Here is a 13,950-nt window from a genome sequence, read left to right as displayed (position 1 = left end):
TGTGGGTAAGAGAGAGGAGAGACTCCACAGTCTAGGGAGACATGGGGTCCTTGCTGGAGGAGGGAAAGGACAAGTGGGGAGTGGAGCAGAATCTCTGCCAGGGTACGCGGTGGGGACTGTCATTTGCATCCCCCTCCCACACACACACACCTAAATATCTGAACTGGCACCACTGCTTCAGAGGTTCACATTTTCATACCCTGGTACTGGAGTTAATAAGACTCGCCTTGTCTGAGGAGTCAGTAGAAATAATGCATCTTTGTCCAGGCTCCTATCACCTGATAGGCCATCGCAGATCCTGAAAGCAAAACCATGTCCGTAATTCTACACTGTGTTCAGTTGTTTATCCATCACAAATATATAGTTACAGAGTTTAGACTACATGTAACATTTCCCAGGGGGTACCCAGGGTCATGAGGCACCTTGCTACCATGTGCCCTTAGCATGAGGGAGCTTTATCTACCTACCTAGTTCAGATGCCTGACTCTCCCAGACACAAACACAAGCACTCCCCTCTCAGTCTACGCAGGCTCAGCTGTCCTTCATGCAGGCTAACAATAGGCACACTCCAACCCTTGAATCCACCGAGCATCTCCCTTTCATATCCAGCCCCTTATCCACTCTCAGATGTACCAGGCACATTGCTCCCAAAGGAAGAGTACATCAGAAATTTGTTTATAGAGAAAGTAGGTACACATTTATTTAACAAAAGAAATAGATTCATATGATAGCAAATATTTAAGACAAAGTCATAAAACAAAAACATAACATGCTTTCTATGGCCTAAACTTAACTAACAAGTTATCCTCCTGGCTAAAGAAATGTATCTCATTCAAAGTTCTTCCCAGCATTCTCAGCCAAGCCTACCTGAGATCCATTTTTCATGAAACAAAGCCAGTCAGTTTGCTTTCTTAGTGGAGTATACCAGGGCATCTTTTTCCACACCCAGATATACCAGATCAGACCTTTGATCTTCACCTGAAAACAGGGTCCTGTCCCATCCACTGTTTACCTCTTCCTCTTGATTTTCTTTTGAAGTCCCCACAAGCTAATTAAGGATTGACTTAGTATGCTGATAGACTTCTGTTGTAAGAGACACAATACCCAATGATTAGCTAGGGAAATAAATGTTTTCCACCTCCTTTCTGGAGAAGTTTGTCTCAAGACACACTACCTTTGAATGACCTGCCTTTAGCTACAAGGCCTGAAGAATATAGCTGCGTGCACACACACACTTACCCCTGCTTACATACTACCCACACATATATCTCACAATGATTATGATGACCAGTGTGACACAGGCTTTCATTGGAGACCTTACATGACATCCTTTGGTGGACAAATATGTAGACACCAGATCAAAGAGTTACAGAGATATCCTATGTAGCCCCATGCCCTCTGCCAATACAAAGAGGTCCCTGGGTCACAATATGAAATAACATACATTTCCAAAGTGTATGGCTTACATTAGTCAGCACTGTTTGCAAGTGCCAGTGCCAATGCCAGTCCAAAGAGAAATAAAAATGAATTTGAATCAGCAAAATAGACAGCTTTTAAAAACAATTTTATATATATTGGGCTAATCCCATAACCATGTGGTAAGCCAGAGTTCAGTTTTTCCACATGTGCACACATCTAGCCTTGACTGTAAAAACCCAAATTCCACATGCATGTAGGAATAATGAACTGTATGGTTACATTCATACAGGCACCAACCTAGTTCAAACTTGGAGCCACCAGCACCACCACCACAAGCCATTGCAATCCAAACTGAAGGAGTAATTATTTCAGACGTGAGGAGCAGCACTAGGGGCAGCCATTAGAGGGACACAGTGGCCTTTCACAGCCTTCATCTTTTCCCAACTCCCCCTTTGGATGTTCTATGGTTTGGCCCTGCAGCCAAGTCACAGGCAAGTCTAAATCCCTTCCAGGGTAACATGAACAAGTCCAAATGAAAGTCCAAACAAATCTTCAAACTAATAACCCTTTCGCTTCTCCCAAACTCCACTGTAGTTCCCTTGTTGGCCTTACCATAAGGATTCCCCTGCAGGGGCCTAACCTGTAGCAGTAGAATTCTTCCTCCAATGTTTCCTGTCTGCAAAACCCTAACCCAGAGCTTCTGTCCACCAGGGAGACCAGTTTCAGATGCAGTGTTCCCTTTCCCCTCCCCCATCCCTATCCCTATCCCAATCCCAGTCCCAGTCCCAATCCCAATCCCAAACTGAGCTCCTTCAGTCTACTTATAAGGCCTCATTTTGCCTTCTTTGGCCATCAGGCAATCAATCACCTCCTAGATGCAGAACATAATTAGCTGGGGTTCTTTCCCTGGCCTTGCAGGTGATGGGGAGTAAACCCCAACACAGGGCTTTATTGTATTTCATATTCATGTGGTATGTACATATTAAGCAATATTCTTTTATGACAGAAACTTAAGCAGCAAGATTTGAAAATTTGACAAGTTTGTAGATATGATTCTTCAGAAAAAGACCTGACTGCTTAATGTGCCCATGAGCCAATTAAGCATGTGTTTGGAGTATTGGAGTCTATGTTTAATCTATAGTACAATCTTTTTTAAAATGCCCGAGCAGTATCAGAACACCACAGGAGAACAGTTCATGGGGGGGGGGGGGAGGGGGAGGAGATATTGAGAAAGATTTTGAGGTAGGAAGTAACCAAAGTTGGGTTTTTTTTAGAACAGCATCACTCATGGGAGCCTTGATTTCTGTGGGAGTTGGATTAGGTCCTTGATACTTAAGAGGAAGGTGAAAATTTAGTCAACTATGCAATAAAATGCACAAAGACAAATTAATTCCTGACTTTCATGGAGCAGGAGATTTGATTATTCATACTGCATGATTATCCTCAATTCTACCGTGGGAATACAAGTGTTATAAATATATCCAATCCTATTTTACTGTAAATCCAGTCACAGCATTCAGCTCAAATTCTTTAAGTAGTGAATTAGAGATTAACTATGTTACACAAATGGGTATTTCTTTTGTCCCCAAATTATATACTTTTTCTCCATTAGTTTCAGAGTTGCCATTTCTGCTAACAACATAGCAGTGATAGAAACGCTGACAAGTTCATATACTCTGCCATTGCTCTTGACAGCACTTCTTGTCATGGTTTACCAGTTCAGAAAAGAGAAAAGATCTCCAAGCACCAGTGGAGAAAATGGTTGATGGGAAAAGGTGATTTGAATGAGGAATTTAGGAGCCTGGATTAAAGAGAACCATTTGCTTTGTACTGCCTGCAGTGTGACACCCTATAGTAACATTAGAAGCCAGAGCACTACCAATCAATAATTTATTGTCTGGTGCTCAGAATCACAGCTGTTTTCTCTCATTCAGCTTCCTAAAAGATCTCCCTTACCATCACATTTTTCCACATACCAGCCATTACATTTCTTAATAGAAGTCCTTCATTCTGATGCAATGTTTCTGATAGTTAAAAAAAAATATATTGAGAGATTTGACTAGAGAGAGAGCACACGTGCATGCACTTTTGGCACTTATGAAAACAAATCCAGACAGTTAGCACTTGCTCAAATTGTTTACAGTCTAGGCACGCACTCTACAGTCTAGGCAGGCACTCTTCAAGTTTCCCCCACACTAATCTAACAATTCAAAAGAAAGAGAGCCTCCAATGCTGACTTCAGTGGGTTTTGGATTAGCCCCATAATGTTAGCTACTGTGAAGACTGAAGTGAAATCCTGGCCCCACTGAAGTCCATTGGAGTTTTGCCACTGAATTTAATTGAGCCAAGATTCTATCCTAGAAGTTTCCCCATATGGAAAGAATACCAGTAGAAAATATTATTAGACGTTTCCATGTCTCAATCTTGGAGAACAAACAAACGTCATTCAGAACAAAGAAACTGGAGGGTATGCCATGGTATAGACAATTGTCATATCTTCTGGGAAAGTCCTAAAGTGGAAGGCTTCTGTCTTTAGATTAGACAACAGTTGCAAATTATTTCAGATATTTTCCCAAAATTATTTTCATCATCTGTTAAGAGAACGACCTGATTTTTTAAAATTAATTAAAGCCAGATGCCTGTTTAGAACTCATATGACAAAAGCCAAGGGTTCATAATTAGGTCCTATGGTTGCAAAAGCAAACACCAACTACAGAAATCTGGTTGACAAGAATGAAAGAATTAAGATAAATGGAATGATTTAGTGCTTGTATTAGATCAACAGATGAACTATTAAAGGAAAACGGACAAAGTGGGATGCACTGATTAAAAAACTCAGAAATATAACTTTTAATAAGCATACTTACGGAGACTCATGATTTATTTTGGTTCTGTAGGCCCCTATGTCCTATGCCTGTACCTTACACCCTCAATTTTAATATGCTATGGGGAGAATCACCAGATGATGTTGTTCACCTAGTTTTACCAGTTTGGGGGGTTTTTTGGTTTGGTTTGGTTTGGTTTGGTTTGGGGGTTTTTTAGCCTGAGTACTGTTCAATCTTTGAAGAAATGCTTGCAGGGCCGGCTCTAGGCACTAGCGTTCCAAGCATGTGCTTGGGGTGGAACTTTTCAAGGGGCGGCACTCCGGGTTTTTTTGTTTGTTTTTTTCTTCGGTGGTGGCACTCCGGCTTTTTTTTCTTTTTTTTGCTTGAGGCGCAAAAAACTTGGAGCCGGCCCTGACTGCTTGTATTAGTTTTGTGGTTCAGGTTCTTTTGGTGGGCACTGTGGCAAGCAGCAATGGGATTTTGTTCTCTGCCTTAGTTTCAGCAACTAAATTTAAGTCTTGAGGCAGAGTTATTACCTGAAAACTGGGCATTGGTGCTATACCTGAGATTCATTTGGGGGAGGAGGGACGGGAAAGGGCACGGGACTGGCTACTGTTTGACCACCTCTGTACCAGAATTGGTGTATAAAAACTAAGAAAATACCCAGGCAGAAGTCATCTGCTATTGTGTGGCAGAGAGTGATAATACTAGTGTGAGAAAACAGAATTGTTTAAAATACAAGTTGTTTGTCTTTTAATTATCGAGGTGCTGATCATAGCCCTATAGTTAATTTGAGTTTCAGTTAAAGTAGGGATTCAATTTCTCAAGAACACATCAGAGCCTTTCCAAGTACAAAATTTGTTCTTTATGTGTAGAATGAATATGAGCATTTTTAAAAAATTAACTAACTAGTTTATAAATTAAAAATAATTAAAAATAGGGTCCTTTAGTGACAACATGAAGTAAAAATATGGAAAAAAAGTCAGTCATGTTCAAAAATCAGTTTAAGCTAATCTGGGACAAAAAAACCACTAAAATGCCTTTACCGTAATTATATGGTTATTGCATGTTGTCACTATAGGGAAGAATTATGGTTTGGGTGCCCTAAATGTGAAATGCATTTCACATTTAAATTGTTTGGATTTCTTTTAAGTTTAACCTCTCTGAATGTCTTGGGTTTTTCATGTTTGTGTAACTCAATTTTAATGTAGTTTATGTCTGGGAATATGAAATAGTAACTACAAAATAAGTTTGCAAACCATTTTCATATCTTCACAATGAAATGTATAAACTTTTAATTTTACTGCATGTCACACAGTTTCAGTTCTAATTTGTACTTGAAATGTTGTCTGCTGAATTTGATATCAGTAGTATAGCTTGCAAGCAGTGGGGGGCAAATTTTTACCTCCCAGCTTAGGTGAAGTGGGCCAAGAGGAAACATATTTAACTTGGATTAATGTAAGAGAAATGGTTAAGTAGCCCCTGGTTTGAGTTGAGGGGAAACATCAAAAATTGTTCACTTTCGGTTGCTATTGTGGTAGATACCCTGATGCAGAATGTTCAGGAGGTAGAAAGCTCATTTGACTATTTAAACAGAGCTCAGGCCTTTGTATCATTTCAGAAGAAAACGTTGCACAAAACTTTGATGATACGCAAGAAGAAGGTCCAGCAAAAACACACAGTACTGAGCTGAATTTTAAAGCTAGCAAAACTGAGTTGAACTAAATCCTTTCATAAACAAGATTTAATCCTACTCTGCAATGGCCGCAGTGTTGATTTGATCATTCATGCTCTACAGAAGCAGCATCCGCTACAAAGGACGTTTTCTAGATAGACTGTCACAGTTACATTTATCATAGAACTACATTTGCTATTTGACTATGTTTAACAAGAAACTTCACATTTAATTATACAAGACATGATTTTATTGATTTTGTGGGCAAAGTATAATGTTAGGAGCAAAATGGAGTACATAGATTGCTATGCATAAACAGTCAATATATGTGTCAGCAAAGTATCGGTGTTTTTAAAATGAATCCAATTTAAGAAGTTCTGTTTGGCTGGATTATCAAACCCAATTCACAGCACAGTCACATTTTTTCAGAAGGGAAAATACATTTCATGTTTTTTATTCTGTATTTGTCCTTTCTGCCAGGTGGGACCAGAATATTTCCTTGGAGAAATAAACCCACCATCTTGTAGACTAACGTTGTTCTTCTGAAAAGAATCATCAAATCAAATGTCTGTGTCATTTGGTCTGGTAATATCTTTTCTGTTTGTCCTTGGTTCAATCTTACAATAACACTTTCACTTACTGTATAATAGCATCTGTCTTCTCAGGATCTCAAAGAGCTTAAGAAACATCAATCAGTCCCCACAGTATCCTTGTGTCTTATTGTATCCTGATTTTTACTGTTACATGAACTGAGGTAGAATATTTCATTTGCCATCTCTAGCAGCCTCTCTTCTTGGGCAGGTGGCCAGCTTAACTTTTTTAAGCTCCCCTTCTCCAAGTAGAGCATGCGCTACAGATGCGCCTAATTGGCACTATGACTGCAAGGACACTCATTATGCTTGCCATCAATGGGATGAGGGTATAGCCTATCACACCAACCCCAAACTTACTATTGAGTTAAACCATATATTTTAGGAAGACATAATTCTGATTTAAGGATTTAAATAATGGAGAATCCACGATATCTCCTGGTAAGTTGTTCCAACAGTTAATTATCTTTAATGTTAAAAATGTGTGCCTTATTTCCAGACTGGAAGTCAAAGATAGTTCAGTCATTAGATTCTGTTTGTTTTTGCTGCATTAAAGAACCCTCTACTATCAGATATCTTCTCTGTATAGTTACTTAATAGACAACGATCAAGTCACCACTTAAGCTTCATTTCAGTAAGCTAAATTGATTGAGTTTGTAAGGTGTTCAAATACTATGGGTATGTGTTCTATAAATAAAAAGCCTACACAAATATTAATAAATAAATAAATTAAAAACATTTTAAATGCCTTGGAAAGATATTTCTTTTCAAGGGGAAAGTATGGCAGGTTTAAGGATGCCTGGGCCTGATAAACTCTTCAGCAGCTAGTGCTGGTATGGCACTGTTCTCAACTATGTTCTCTCAACAATAAAAGGTTATGTATTTATGTTTAATATTCCAACGTTTTGCAGGGATTCTGGCTTTTCTTCATACTATGAAAGTATCCCTACAGCTGTTCAAATATAAGGGATGTGACCACACGCACATTTGAGAATTAGCCTCCTACTGTGAGTCCTCTCCTGAAATAGCAGGCTGCAGTAGAGACACAGAAAAGAAACAGGAATCTTCTGAGAACAGGATTTTCTGGGAAGACCTCCAATACTTTCCAATTTCTGACTGGTGGTTTGAGGGTAAGAGTTGTTAGAATCTAAAAAATAAAGATTTGGGTTGGTTCAATATTCAGGGGAGGCTTGAGCAGGATCTAATTGCATGCCAATTGATTTGCCCATCCCTAATATTCGTCTCCAGTTATAAAGATGTAAGAGACTTGTAAAGCAAGATCAGAGAATCACCTTGGTTTCTCTTTAGCTCCTAGTAAAGGGCAGAGAGAAAGAAAGAAAGCTTGAGAGAGTACAGCACTTTCTAAACACAAACAGAGTCAGAACCCCAAAGCAAGTTCTGCTCTGTGTGCTATTGTAGCTCCCTGCTGTCCTCAGCTGTTTTTATTCATTAGGACTCTAGTTTCCGGTTTCAACTTCCATGACATACTCTAATTATTATCATAATGATAACTATACATGCTAGTCATTAGCAACAGAAGCCTGTTACGTTAACAGCCTGAACCAAAGCTGAGAACAGCAATGGCAACCGGGGCTAGAGACAAAATGCAACAGGATGACCAAACTGTTCAAGTTTTAGTTGTTTCAATACCTGTCTATAGGAATAGGGGAGGGTCAGCCTACCCTGACCAGTCAAATGTCTCCTGCCTCATATTTCATCTTCTTGGGTTCCCCAATAAATGCACATAGACTCACGTGGCTCAAGTAACATCCCCTTCTTGGGGTCTGGATTATTAACAAAATCACTGCCCCAAGAAGGTAACAGAACGCCTCCAAGAAATTAGCTCTTCAATGAAAAGCAGCTGGCAAGACTGAAGTGATGCTAGTCAAAAAGGTGAAATGCTTTGGAAAAACAGCAGAGATGTTTGCCTCCAACTTCTATTGAAGGCTTACAGCCCACATTGGTCAAAGTTGTGTGAAGCCTCAGAATCCTGTTTGACTCCTCATTAAGCTCGAATGGTCAGGCAGTATCGGTACTTAAAGATGCCTTCTTTCATGTCCAACTTGCTAGGAAACTTAACCCTTCCTTCCAGATGAAGACCTGGCCATAGTGATACATGTATTTGTCACCTCCATGTTGGATTACCATAATTCATTGTCTCTGAAACTAATGTGAAGACAATGCATAGATTCCAGCTGGTACAGAATGTGGTTGCCCCTTTCCCCACGACTTAGGCAATCAGGAGCATGGGCCTGATGCACTCAAGTCCCTCAACAGGCTCCCAGTCAACTTTTGATGCCAATTTAAGACTTTGGTCCTAATTTTCAAATGAACTAATGGATCAAACCCCAGCTACAGGACAGAATTTTGACCTAGACACCACTGGAACAATAGAGTTCCTCTGGGAGGAAGCAGAGCTCAAAGCCCCAGACAAAACATGTGAGAACTAGGTATAAAGCATTCTCAGTTGAGAGGATCTGACTATAGAAGAACTTTCCTGAAAAGAGAACAGGAGTACTTGTGGCACCTTAGAGACTAACAAATTTATTAGAGCATAAGCTTTCGTGGACTACAGCCCACTTCTTCGGATGTTTCCTGAAAAGAGCAGCTGTCTTTAGGAAATACTTCAAAACTATTTTTCCTCAAAAAAGCCTTTCCATCAGGACACTTACAGTACTGACACCCACTTCTACCAAATAAATCCCAAACAACTGGGAGAGCAAGAAAATTAATACAATCTAATTTAAAATAAATAAAACGATAACCCTCATGGAGTCTCTGATACTTCTCCCTACAAAAAGGGAGAAGTGTCAGAGACTCTATGCAACCTACTAGGGACTTCACTATTGTTATTGGTTTTACCTAGAATGCATTCAAACAAAGAGATGAGTGGCAGTGTACAACCCTCAGAAAGATAGAACATAACAGTTCAATGTCAACTCAAATACCAACTTTTCAGCCCTCCTCCCTAGGCTCTACAGTACTGTTCCAAAACCCTTTCTTTTCTTAAGCTTTTACCAGCTGTGGCTGCTTCTTCTGGCCTTCACAGGTAACTTCTTTCTGATTGCTGCACACCTCATCCTTCCAGGTCTTTCCCCTAACTCTGAATCTCCCCTCACTGTCTGAACTGACCTACAGAATGAATGAGTTGTGGTGGGTCAATTTGAATGCACGAACATGGAGTAAATTCATCGTTCTGTTGCTAACATTTATTCCACCTAAGAAATGAGGAGCTCCCACAACCACAAGTTTTCTTGTGGGGCACTTTTTGGCATCAAAGTTAAGCTCATCTTGTGAGACTGCTTTCTTGTAGACTATTTTCCTTCTAGTTCAGGCAGAACCACAGAGGTATACAACAGTAACATTATTTTCATGATAAATAAAATTAAACAAATATTTTATTAACTTCAGAAAAGATCAAGGTTCTATTTGGGGGCCAAATTTCTTACTTTATCCAAACCAGTTTGGGGGTAAGAGGTTGTGTCTAAAATAGATGTGGCAGAAATGAAGAGTCCTTCAAAGATAACTATTGATTTCCAGCTGGTCAATATGCAGCCTGCCCTCTGTGGGGTTGACAATGAAAAAAATATTTCAAGATTTCATTGAACCTATTCTCCAATGGTAATGATAAATATGTTGTCACTGATAAGTAGTCTTACCAGAACAGTTTGTGGTGACAAGGCTTTGAAAGAAGGAAATGGAAAGGGTATGGCCTTTCATTACATTACGTAAATCTATTTGACCACTGAGAGGTTGGGACTCTGCTGCTGAGGTTACAAGCTAAACAAACCATCAACTTAATTCATGCACCACTTTTCAATTGAGGGCACTGTAGCGGGGCAGTTACCCCGCTCGGGAGAGAAAAGGCTAGGCTGATTGGGGAAAGGCAAGAGGAGCTGGGGAGCTCCAGCCTGGCAACTCCCCAGGCTGCATGACTTGTGCAAGGCCTACAGCAGTACTGGGGCTGCAGAGGTGTAGCCTGGGGTTAGGCAGAGGCAGCAGGTCCAAACCCCCCTTGCCAGTGATGAATGGTTTACAGACTACAGTCTGCCCTAGTGAGCGGGGGCTAGATGATGACTGGTAGTAGCCACTGAGGCAAGGTGGGGTTAGAGGGTTGGGGGTTCCCCTGGGAGGGGAGACTCAGACGGTGGGTTACTGCTGGGGCAGAACCCTGAGGAAAGAGGGGCACTGGGGTCCAGGAGGGACACAGGGGCCAATGGCAGGTGAGACACCAGCCAGGAGGAGACGCTCCCTATGCTGGAGAGCTAATTTCCAAGACAACCAGCAGGAGGCGCCACACCAGTGAGTCGTCTCATCGCTACAGACACATTTTAGCTACACCCAGTGATCAATATAATTCCTTTATTAAGTTAACCCTCTGCTGTTAGCTGAGTTTGGCATGGAGCCATTCTTGAACGTCTTCTAAACTACCTTTGTGCAAACTGGTAGTTCTCAGGATCCTCGAGGACAGCTGCAACCAGCTGAACTCCAGGGAAACACAGCCTGCAGCCAGACTATACATTACATCCTACATGAGTCTCTTCTTTCAAAAATGGTGGAAACAACCACCTCTACATTGCCCTGATGAGTAATTCTTTCCACCAAGAGAGGCAGAAGGTGAACCCAAGCTGCGTGATTAACAAAGATGTTTCCTACAGGCTTTCACCAAACCAGGTAATGCATGTTGAAAATAAGCAAATAGTCTTTCTTGGTTTCCATCTGAAAAATCTCACACTTTGCTTGACAGTAAATCTTTCCCTTCTCACAAGGTATACCATTTTTGGATTCTTGGCTTTAATTTTGTCACCGATTCTGAATCTGAAAGGAGATAGAGCTGTGCAAAAGTTCTATAATGAAACCTGAAACCAGGTGAAACTTCCCCATTCCCCCACCCCTTAAAAATCCAAAACTAGAGCCAGGTTTCCTGAAGCTTTTGCCAAGTTTTCTGAATGTTTCAGCACACCTGGGCAGAGCCTCAGGAACTGAGCAGAGATCTATAGTTTTGGATGAAAACTGTACAAAAAAAAATCAGACATTTCACATTATTTGTTCTGTATGCCTGGTGATCTCAGACACAATGCATTGTCTTCTGTTCCCTGATTGCTTGGGTGGTATGTTTAAAAGTATATTCAAGTGCAGTGTTTCAAATGAATAAATATTTCTACTAAAATTCATGAAAGTTTCAGCATTTTCACAAAATTATAGATTTTAAGGCCAGAAGTACCATAATAATTTAAGCTGCCCTCCTGCATTACACAGACCAAAAGCACCTCAGCCATTAATTCCTGCAGAAGCAGAAGGGGCATGAGTGCATGGCTAGCCTCCCCGAAGTGGGGGCTCATGTGCCACGCATGCTCCCTGCTTTTTTTCAGGGTCAGCCACTGTGCATTCAGCTGCTTCTCTCTCTCTCACACACACACACTCTCTCATCTGTTCTCAGTTCCTTTGTGTTCTAACCCTCCGACCCAAAAAACACACACATGCATGTGTGCACATACGCAGACAAAGCAATACTCAGCAAAAGCTCCAGGCAGGTTCACATACACCTTTTGTCTTAGATGGGGCTTAGGCTTACAGTTATGTTAATTGAAGGGTGACTTCACACCTATCAATCTCAATCCTATAAAAAGGTTTCACCCAGCAAAATGAATAACAACATTAGATTATAGAATTTGTAACAGGTCTCTCTCTGTTGACAGTCTTTGTTTGTGGAACTGTCCCTGGGAGAAGGCATAGCAGAAACCCTTGTCTCCTTTTAAAGGTATCTTTGGCCACTCTCTCTATTTAGATGTTCCCTCCCTTTGTTTTAGCATCCTCTGCCCCCTTCGCTATCCTCATTCCTCTAACTAACTGGGACAAGCTTCTTTGGGGAACGGAGTATGCATTTATAGTGTTCTCTAGCAGGGTGTTATACTTGGCTGGTTGGTTTCTTTTTCTATATTTAATACTTTGAATTGTATTTCTGTTCAGTGTTCAAATGCCTTTCAGCTGGCATCCTATAAACAGAGAGAGTATATGTGAGTAGAGAGAGGAGCAAGGAAACATTCTGAGGGCATGTTAGTCTAGAGGCTTTTGTTAAAAATAGGTAATAAATAAAATCTGACTTGGAACAAGAACTCAGTTCCTTTCCTTTCAACATGAGACTGGGTAAGACAAAGCATCTTGATTGGCTCAGGTGGAGGAATTTTTGTGGGAAGAGGGGTGTGTGTGTGGTGGTTTATGCTAATTATCATTTATTTTGGGAGATAAGCTACTTGTACATGGGATGTTTAGTTTGGACACAGAATAACTGTCCACAGTTTGATTTTGACATGAGTAACGGACCTTTGGTAGGGGAGGAGGACATTGACAAATATTGCCTGAAGAAAGGGATCAGCCAAAACACCAACTGCTCCAGAAATTGCTCTAGGCAACAGATTGGTAATGGAAAACACTGCCTGGAAGTGGCTACGGGGAGAGGGGGAAAATACAAATGGTGGTTGGAAAAATTTGTAGAGCTGGGAGGTAAGGGCTGGACACAGCAACCTTCTGTGAATATAATTTGGTTTGGAATGACAATGTTTGTACTGAACTAACCTCGAGCACAGGAAAAGCCAGACAATGGTACAAAAAGCTGTTGCATTGTTAGTCTAATGTGCTCTTTTCTTTTCCCTTGGCTTACTCAGCTGATTATGTAACTGATCAACTGGGTTAATTTTCAAGCTGCCCACAATGTTATCAATCATATATTCTTTTATAGAATGTCAAATTATTTTTTAAAAGCCCACAATATTTCCTGTGATTAGTAATGTCTGGATATGTAGTTGTCTTACACAATATATATTTGGTTAACAAATCTAAATCCTGATTGAAAATGCAGTTCAATAATAGCAGGCTTTTAAATTATGAATCTGTACAAAGGAATTATATATTCTCCCACATATTCTTCCATCTCCCTACATATCTTCATAGGAAAATACAATTATGGCAGATGCAATAGGGTATGAAGTACATATTGTTTTCTGTTCTGGGAAGGTCTGCTTAAAAACTGAGCAGCTTTCAAAATGACAAAACAATTTTTCCTGGCAAGTTTGGTATCAGGCTTTGTTTTGCTAAACCTGATTATGTACTTTGGCTGCATGAACTAGCATATGTTTCAAACCAATTTAATCCCTGTTCAAAATGATTCTCCTTATTTGCCCAACCATTTCAGAAATCATTTTTTCATGCTTGCTTTGAGTTACTGTTTAGTACATATGTACTCCAAGGGACAACAGAACGCAGCAGTGACTTAAAGTCTGATTCATGACGTTTTACTTACAGCATGAGCTGAATTGTTTTAAAAATGCTTTTTGTTTGTCTTGGGTTTTTTTTTAAACCTACTGAGGTACAGATGTTCCTAGCAAAGAAATATCAGCCACACTGTACATGGGTTATATGGAGTCACATGGGTGGCGTTTAG

This window comes from Chrysemys picta, chromosome 5 (assembly GCF_011386835.1).
Source record: "Chrysemys picta bellii isolate R12L10 chromosome 5, ASM1138683v2, whole genome shotgun sequence".
Classification (NCBI taxonomy): Eukaryota; Metazoa; Chordata; order Testudines; family Emydidae; genus Chrysemys; species Chrysemys picta.
The sequence above is the reverse complement of the archived record's forward strand: the minus strand, read 5'-3'. Positions refer to the sequence as shown.